The sequence below is a fragment of the Mercenaria mercenaria genome, chromosome 10 (genome assembly GCF_021730395.1).
Source record: "Mercenaria mercenaria strain notata chromosome 10, MADL_Memer_1, whole genome shotgun sequence".
NCBI classification, from domain to species: domain Eukaryota; kingdom Metazoa; phylum Mollusca; class Bivalvia; order Venerida; family Veneridae; genus Mercenaria; species Mercenaria mercenaria.
Window position 1 is genome coordinate 28,804,353 of NC_069370.1, and position 9,371 is coordinate 28,813,723.

The following is a 9,371-nucleotide window of genomic DNA, read 5'->3' on the forward strand; positions in this document are numbered from 1 at the left end:
GATAATAAATGACTACTTTGGAAAAAAAAGAACCTTCTATTACTATGAAATTTTATGATGTTTTCTTAAAACAGAAAAATACAGCTAATTTAAATCTTTCATATTTTCTATGAAACCATTATTCAAATTGCGTTACCATGGCAACATATGCAATAAATTGCTTTTTCTACAATAGTACTTAAAATAAAAGCTTAATTTAAAATAATGTTTCTTGTAAGTTGAATATAATGAAGTATATGTATTCGAAAGTAAAAGTTGAAAATTATATGTGAAAAGATATAAAATGTTTGGTTTTATGACAGATCTCGTAACATGAGTAATAACCACAAGAATAAACTATTTCAGTCGTTGTTTCTTCAGTTTGTATTTTCACTTATTGGTAATCACTGGCTATTTTTAAATAAATGAACCTTCTTTTACAAAGAATATTCAGATATTCACTTAAAGTGCAAAGATCTAGCTGGCTAAAGTCCTTCACATTTTCTACAAAACATTATTAAATTATGTTACCATGGCAACATATGCATTTGATTCTGTTTTCTACAATAGTACTTTAAAAAAGAGCTAAATTTGGAAAAGTGATTCAGATAACTTGAATATTATAAAGTGGTATGTATTCAAAAATATTATCTCAAAATTTCATGTTAAAAAATTAAAATGTTTTGTTTTATGACAGTGTTTGTAACATGAGTAATAACTATAAGGATAAGACATTTCTGTCGTCATTGTTTCTTCATAACTTGCCTTTTACCTGCTGGTAATAAATAACTATTTTGAAATAAATGAAACATATATTACTATTGATTTTTTTTATTGTTTATGCTTATTTTAAAGTAGAATACTAGAAAGTAAAGCTAATTAAATTTTTTCCATATTTTCTAGGAAAATTGTGTTACCATGGCGACATATGTTTTAAATTCCCTTTTCCTAAATTAATAATACTAAAAAGCAAGAGCTTATTTTAAAAAAGTATTTCTAATAAGTTAAATATTTGAAAGTATAAGTATTCAGGAAAGAAATCTGAAAATTTCACATAAAAACTTTAAAACAGCCATGTTCTGTAACAAAAGTAGTTATGTAAGAATAAACATTTCAGTCATCCCTTTCCTCATAATCTGTTTTTTCACTGGCTAGTTATAACTGACAATACAAAAAAGTGAACATTCTTTTACCATTACATTATATACTGTAGATCCCTTATTGAAATACAAATCCATAATTTCAATGAAATATAATTTGAATTATGTTACCATGGCAACATACATACTGAATTCCTTTTTCTAAAAATACTTTAATAATTAACATAACAGCTTAACTTTTGATGAAGGTTACACTGCTACAAACTCTGATGAAAAGTAAATATTTATTTCCAGCCAATACTTTAATGTAGGTAACTGAAACTACAACCTTTACTTGATGTTTAACCTTAACAGCTAAACACATCTATATGAACAGCAAAACAGGCTAAAGTGTTGTGTATTAAAACGTTTGAATTCAACAACAATTTCTATCTTTTACATTCACTTCCTTTTTTCAGTTCTCAGAAAAATCCTCGCCATTCACAATTTCAGTTTTCAGTTGAAGTGGTTTGGGAAAAACAGAATCCTTTGACTTTTCAGACAAATACTATTCTCTTATGAGTTCATACAGGTACCATTGTCAGGCTTGTGTCATTCCATGTCAATAATATTCGTTTGGCAAGGGGGAGTAGATTTTAGTAAGTTAACTGGACTGTCACTTTTAACACTAACAATCCAGGTGTTTCTGCAGACATGATAAAGTGGTAATACTTGGTTGTCTTCTTCAAAAGTTTAAAATATTGTGATAAGGTATTTCTCCACTGGTAGAATGTGACAGGATTTAAATCATTGTTGACCAACTGTGCGGTGTTATGGCCTTTCTTTGATGACTGACACACTGTGTCAGCAATATCATGTATTATTAAAGGTCTCAGCATTCACCCTCCTCCACAGATTCTTCTAAATTCAAAAGTGCAAGTCAGATTCAAACTTTGCATGGTCTGTGATCATAGTTGAATAATCATTCAATCTGTGATATCCTGTAACAAATAAGTAAAACATATTATTTTAAATAATTAACCATATTATTTTAAATAATTAACCTAGGAGTCTCTTTATTTAATAAAAGCAGGGTTATCACTATTTGATAATAGATGATTCTTTAATTTCTTACAATCAATGCTCTAAAATATTGATAAACAGACTGACAACAGCGTGATGTCAGTATATAAAATGTACTCGTACTTCGTTTGTAGATTTTGATTACTGCAAATAGGATGTTCTAAAAAAGCATTTTTTGCATTTATTGGGTTAACCCTTTACCTGCTAAATTTGTAAAATTGACTACTCCATCTTTAAATAGAGACAGTGCCATTTATAGCTTATAGGGGGTTCCCATAGAAAATTTGCAAAGTATCAAACACTGCAGATCATGATCAGACTGCACAGATGTGCAGGTTGATCTTGATCTGCATTGGTTGCAAAGACAGACATAGCTGCCTCATGCAGCCTAAGGGTTTAAAGTATACACTGTTTTAACAGCTATCAAAAATGGTTGTTACCTAGTAAAAGTCTCCACAGACTGTACCACAGCAATATGTTATTTCTATTCTAGCTAGCAACATTGTCAAAATGGAATACCAATACATGTAGTGATGTACCATGCTCACAAGTTGTCTGCCCCTTAACCAACTGAGTTGCTTCATAAACAAGAGGAAACACTTGCATTCCTGAAAAAAGATTTAAAAGTCTTTGGTAAAAATATCTGTTATCTTCATGTATCTCAGGAACCTTTACAGTCTTCATTCAAATCTATATTCTTGGTGCAATAAAACTGGTAAAAAATTTCAATCACATCACAATGTCTAAGTCAAGAATGGGTTAATTAAATTTGAAAATAATCACATTACAATTAAACTAAATTACAATTAATTGATTTACTTTGAATACTTAATTACAATTCCTAAATTCCTATTATTTAGAACTATATTCTACAAGTTAATGAGATATCAACTTATACACATATACATGTTGTGTTAAGCATTCAAATCCTCCATGTACTTATTGAGTGCCACAGACTTTTCTCAGGCTAATAGCCAATGTAATGAAGACTTTACACCAACTGATCCTCCTCAAAACCAGATTGTTGAAATTAAATCTCAATAATACCAGTTTTGTCAGTTTAAGCCATTTAATAGTCATAGTACATACATTGTACAAATCATTAGTGCAGAAGTAGACTTATTTTGAATTGACTCCAACAAAACCTAGACAGAGGTATAAATAATATATTGCATTAAAATTTTAATAAGAGCCATTAGTTGCAAGTTACTTACCTGATTCCTCAAAGCACATCCAAAATATGTTACATTTTCTTGGGATCTTAAAATAAACAGACCAATTTCCTGGCTGTTGTAGGGTATATGAACCAGCTGTATAGTGGAATGAACCATCAAAGGAACAAGGAATATCATCTGAAAGAAGATACATTACATGTACTGTAAACATCACTAAAATCAAAAACTTCATGAATACTAAATTAATAATGTGATTGTGAAAGGTTTCATTAACTTACCACAAAATACTATAAAAGTTATTATACTATGAATCTATTTTTTACAGGATCATAGATTGTTGTACACACAGCAAGGCTCAAAAATTTCAAAATTAACAAGCAAATTCGATGAATTGGTATCCCCAGCCGAAAGGGTTTATGGTGAGAAATGGCAAAAAATATATCTGGCAAAAAGTTAAGGATGTTAATAAGAAGCAAATAATTTCATTAGTCAAAATCAATTTAACAGAAAACAAATGTTTAATTAAAGAGTACATAATAAATGTATGATACTTTAATCCTGACTAAAGAATTTATTTTGAATGGGATACGCTTACTGTAATAAGCTTAGCTTTTAAAATTAAATGCAGTTAATTGAAATATGAGCTTGAAGTTTAACTGGAACGAAATATTGTCTTTGAGTGGTTTGGCACCAGGTGTTGCTGTTTAACATGTACATTTGAACTTAAAAGAACAGATGTCCTTAAGAGAACACAGGTAAGATATCTTGAACATTACTGAGGGCAAGGTTTGTGCAGTCACAACTTAACATGTTGAAGGTTTGAATATTTTAACAAAAAAAAAGGAATGGAAATATATATATCTATTTATCGTTTTAGGGGGTAGGGGTGCGGGGGAACGGGAGAATTTCACATGTTGATTATAAATATTGATGGAAAATTAAAAATGAAAAAAAGGGGGTAAAAGGGTGAAGTTTAGTGGGGGGGGGGGGGCATGACTGGGTGGAGGAGTGAGGTGGGGAAATGGTACAACTTGTATGTTGATAAATAATAATGGAACGTTTGAAAAAAATCTAAAATAAGTAATGAAAAAAAGGGGGTGTGACCAAGGCAAGTGGGCGACCAGGTGTGGGTGCGCAACTTCACATGTTTATAATATATGTTCACAGAAAAGAATGAAAGAAATTTAATGAATTTCTGCCAAATGGTAAGTTTGTTATGTACAAATATGTGGATTTTTAGACAATTAAAGGGCAATAACTCTGCAGTTACAAAAGAAATCCATATAAAGTTGTGTGTGCACAACCACATTATAGTGCTCTAAATTCTGTTAAAGTTTCATAGTTCAAGGTCAAATATATCAAAAGTTATGATGCAGAAATTGCCATATCTACAGTACCCTATATAGATAACACTAGAAACTTCTAAGGGCCATAACTCTGGTGTTACTTGGGCAATCTGTCTGAAACTTGATGGGCCCCATAACCTCGTAGTGGTGAATATGTATATGAAGTTTGTTTGAAAAAAATCTAAAATAAGGAATGAATTTTTAAAAAAAAAAATTGGGGGGGGGGGGGGGGGGGGGAGGGGGAGGGGTGTGATCAAGGTAAGGGGGTGACCAGTGTGGGTACACAACTTCACATGTTTACAATAAATGTTCATGGAAAAGAATGAAAGAAATTTAATGAAATTCTACCAAATGGTAAGTTTGTTATGTACAAATATGTGGATTTTTAGACAATTAAAGGGCAATAACTCTTAATTTACAAATAAATTCGAACGAAATTGTGTGTACACAACCACATTATGGTGATCTAAATTCTGTTTAAGTTTCATAGTTCTAGGTCAAATATATCAAAAGTTATAATGCAGAAATTGCCATATTTATAGTACTCTATATAGTTAACACTAGAAACTTCTAAGGGCCATAACTCTAGTGTTACTTGGGCAATCTGACTGAAACTTGACGGGCCGCAAGAACTCATAGTGGTGAACATGTATATGAAGTTTTAAATAAATATTCCCAACCATTTCCTAGATATGGCTCTGGACGGACGGACGGACGTTCAAACGAAACGGTATTTATTTGACACCCCCATTGTTCTCTCTATTGTTCTATCAGTCACATAAAAAGAAAAAAGTCACATAAACAGAACGGAATGAATGACATCAAAGTGAAAGTACCGTTATGCAGTCACTTAACCATCATTTCGCGGGCACGGAAGGACGGACGGACGGACAACGCCAAAACTATATCCCTCCGACTTTTTTACAGGTCTGATGTCTAAATATTCTTTCTGTAGTAGGCTGTCATCAATCATGTAACAAGCAGTCGTACTTTAACGGTCAAACTTTTGCTAATTAAAACATGTGTAAAAAAGCTGCGCGCGTAAACTTGGCGCAACTTTAAACGTCTAAATTTTCACGAGGCAGAAATCGCACAACGCACCGAGTACGACATCGTTTCCGGTAAAGTTGCACGGTTTCGAATAATCGGACAATCGGCGCGTTATTTCTAACGCTTGATCAAAACTAGTCCAAATGATAGGATGAACGTTTCGGGACAGGGTGATAACTTTTGACTGTCACTGTCCCGTCACGTCCAAGCTTATTCTGCGTATTTCTGTAAGGAAATCAATCCCCAATGAAAGCGTATGCAAGATAAAATTTTCACGAGACAGAAATCGAACGACGCACCGTTTCCGGTAAAGTTGCATGGTTTTGGATAATCGGACAATCGCCTCGTTTATTTTTAACGCTTGATCAAAACTAATCCCAATAATACGATGCACATTTCGGGACAGCGTGATAACTTTTGACTGTTACTGTCCCACCACGTCAAAGCTTATTCTGCGTATTTTTGTAAGGAAACCCCAATGAAGTCTGTTGGGAACGTTTTTTTGTACATGTACATATGGTTATATGAATGTATTTATAAAGGTAACGGTTCCGATAATGAATTTCTGTTGACATTTCAGCATAAAATTGTCTCGCTGTCATTTTTGAACGTATGTTTTGTGTTTTGTTTCTGTCACTTTAGTGACATCGGCAGTTCGAAGTATACTGAAACCGGTGTCGGGGTAGATATCTACTCGCACTTATTCACATCATATTTCCGAAGATTTTAGTCTTTTATTCAAAATTGTGAGTTAAATTTAACCCATTTGACATTTCTTTATGAATATTTATGTTTAATTTATTTGAGTCTGACCAGAATTTTGTGACTTTTTTGGATTTTTAACGGTTTTTATTTCGGCATGAAGGTCAAAAACCAGTGTCTTAAAAGGGCAATATTTCAAATGAAATTGTGAAAAATCTAATTCGGTGACCACCCATTTTCTTTTTATATTTTAAAAGTAAACATTATATTCTGCCATTCTTGCAAGTTTAATCAAATTCCTTTATGTAGATTTGGAAATATTAACTGTTGAAGGAAATATACAATATTTTATAATTATGATGCTTTTTTGACTTCGAAAACAACAACAAACAAGTGTCATGTAACTATTTCTTGAATCGCATTAAAATTTCTTTTTGTTTCGAAGGAAAATAATCATGTTTTATGAGATTTGACTATCAGTTATACTTTATGAATTATTTATTTGATTCCTCTATGGCAGACACGATATAGATTTCAGGATACACTTGTACCCTAGTCATGTATTATGACCTGAAATAAAATGAAAACGAAGTCGGTGACCCCCATATTTCTTTTTATTTTTTGGTTACTTATAGAATGAACTAACAATATATGAAATATGAACAAAATCTGTTATTGGGAAAAAATGGTGAAATTCTAGCATACGCCTTTAAAATGGTATTTTTTTTCTCCCTGTGTTTAGGTATCTTGCCGAAACGAAATACAAGATATCTAAATGGAAAAGCTCATGAATATGTCTTCAGCAAATACATACATGTATAGTCTTAGGGCAAATTTACGTCTTATTTTGAATTAACAAAATAATTTGTAAGCCCTCTGTATAGTGCAAATAAAGTTATACGTCATGTTTATATAGCACCGGGACTTGCTAGCATTTGAACCTAGAAAATTCAGAATATCGGGATCTATTAGACATCGTAAAAATGCTCTGAGCTTCCTCAGCAAATGTGCTGATAGACTGACGGTCCAAAATTTTGGAGAACTGTTAGCAGAAATGATTTTCTAATTTCGGCGAAAACAGGGCATTCCGAAATAATGTGCCTATTTATATCGCTCTCTTGACGTTGACAAACTAGTCAGCTTACAACGTTGCGCATATTTACGAACGTTAGTACTCTAATTACGTTTAGAACGTAACGTATAAATTGTTTTGTATCTGTTAATAGGTATAATCTGCAGGGGAACATACTACATGAATGGATCTAAATCTACAGAACTCGGGGTCTGATTCTATTCTCTCTTCCCAGTTAATGTCCTGGTATGTCTGTTTGAGACCATGGATTTTCAAGTCAATTTGCTCGGGAATATTGAAAATTGGATATAGTCATTCAAATATTTGACCCAGATCCGGCATATGTCTGGGATAAGAAAAGAAACACAAAGAGCACACAGCTTTCACAGTAGGGCCGCTAGATTTTTACCAGTTTGAAACAAAATGCTATTTCGTCTTGCCAACAGTCCAGCTACTTACCAAAGGTTAATGGAAGAATGTTTGGGAGATTACAATATGAAGATCTGTGTGATATATTTAGATGATTTGATAATTTTTTGTGAAAACTTCCAACAACATCTCGGAAGACTAGACCTGATATCAACAAGACTTCAAGAATGCAACTTAAAGTTATCAGCAGACAAATGTTATTTCATACAGAAAAGAGTTAAACTTTTGGGACAAATAATGAGTGAATTTGGCATTGAAACTGATCCAGACAAAATTGAAAAGGTAAAGAACTGGCCTACTCCAATAAATGCGGAAAAACCTAGATCGTTTTAAGCTTTCGCAGGATATTATAGACGTTTCTGCAGTGATTTTTTAAAGATAACCAGACCTTTGAATGAACTTTTACCGCCAGCCACTAGTAAGAAAAATGGAAACTCACCAAAGAATTAATGGAAGTGGACAGAATTTGAACAAGAAACATTTGGTAACCTAAAAGGAATCCTAACATCACCACCTATTTTGGCATATCGGGATTTCAGCAAACCTTTCTAACTACATGTCGACGCTTGTACAACAGGACTTGGAGCAGTACTCTATCAGACTCAAGATGACAAGAAGAAAGTTATATCGTACGCCAGCAGAAGTTTATCCCGCTCTGAGAAGAACCACCCTGCATTCAAGTTAGAGTTTCTAGCTTTGAAATGATCTGTTACCTAGAAGTTTAGCGGCTATCGTACTGGAAATCATTTTGATGTCTACACTGATAATAATCCACTCACTCACGTTTTAACAACAGCTAAATTAGACGCAACTGGTCAAAGACGGGTATCAGCGCTTGCCAGTTATGACTTTTCTTTAGTTTTTCGGCCTGGTTTAAAAAAACACAGACGCAGATACCTGTCAAGATATCCTTATGAGAAAATCAGAGATACAATGGTGATTATATCAAATTGAACAACGAGACAGTGAAAGCAATACGTGGAGCAATTCATGTAGAAACATACATACAGGTTCTTCCAGCTACATTCAACAACATTATTGAAGCGACAAATACTCCAGGACAGGCAATGGCAGAAAAAGAAATGAAGGAAATACGAAAACAACAGAGAGACGGAAGTGTAGACAATGGGTTAGAGCGGTCATGGATAAAAGAATGCCTAACATCAAGTATTTTACCAAAGAAGACTACTTAATGAAGAAATATTTTCATAGATTCAAGATCATTAGAGGAATTTTGTATAGAGAGATAACAGAGAATGGTAATAAGATATTACAATAAGTACTACCAAAAATCTACAAGAAGACTTATTACTTGGCCTGCATAACGAAATAGGACATCCTGGAAGAGACCGTACGCTATCATTGTTACGTGAAAGATTATTTTGGCTTAGAATGTCATGTGATGTTGAACAGTGGGTTACAGGCTGCGAAAGATGTCTGCACAGAAAGTCGTCAC

The 9,371-nt window shown here is 33.1% G+C and overlaps 1 long non-coding RNA gene across 1 annotated transcript; it reads right to left on the minus strand.

Annotated features, from left to right (window-relative positions):
- Positions 1-1,349: 1,349 nt before the first annotated feature.
- Positions 1,350-4,137, minus strand: LOC128559845 (uncharacterized). The gene is made up of 3 exons (XR_008372679.1): positions 3,356-4,137; positions 2,582-2,749; positions 1,350-2,059 (listed from the first exon to the last, which is right to left on the minus strand). It is a non-coding gene; the product is annotated as an uncharacterized LOC128559845 (long non-coding RNA).
- Between the last annotated feature and the right edge of the window lie 5,234 nt (positions 4,138-9,371).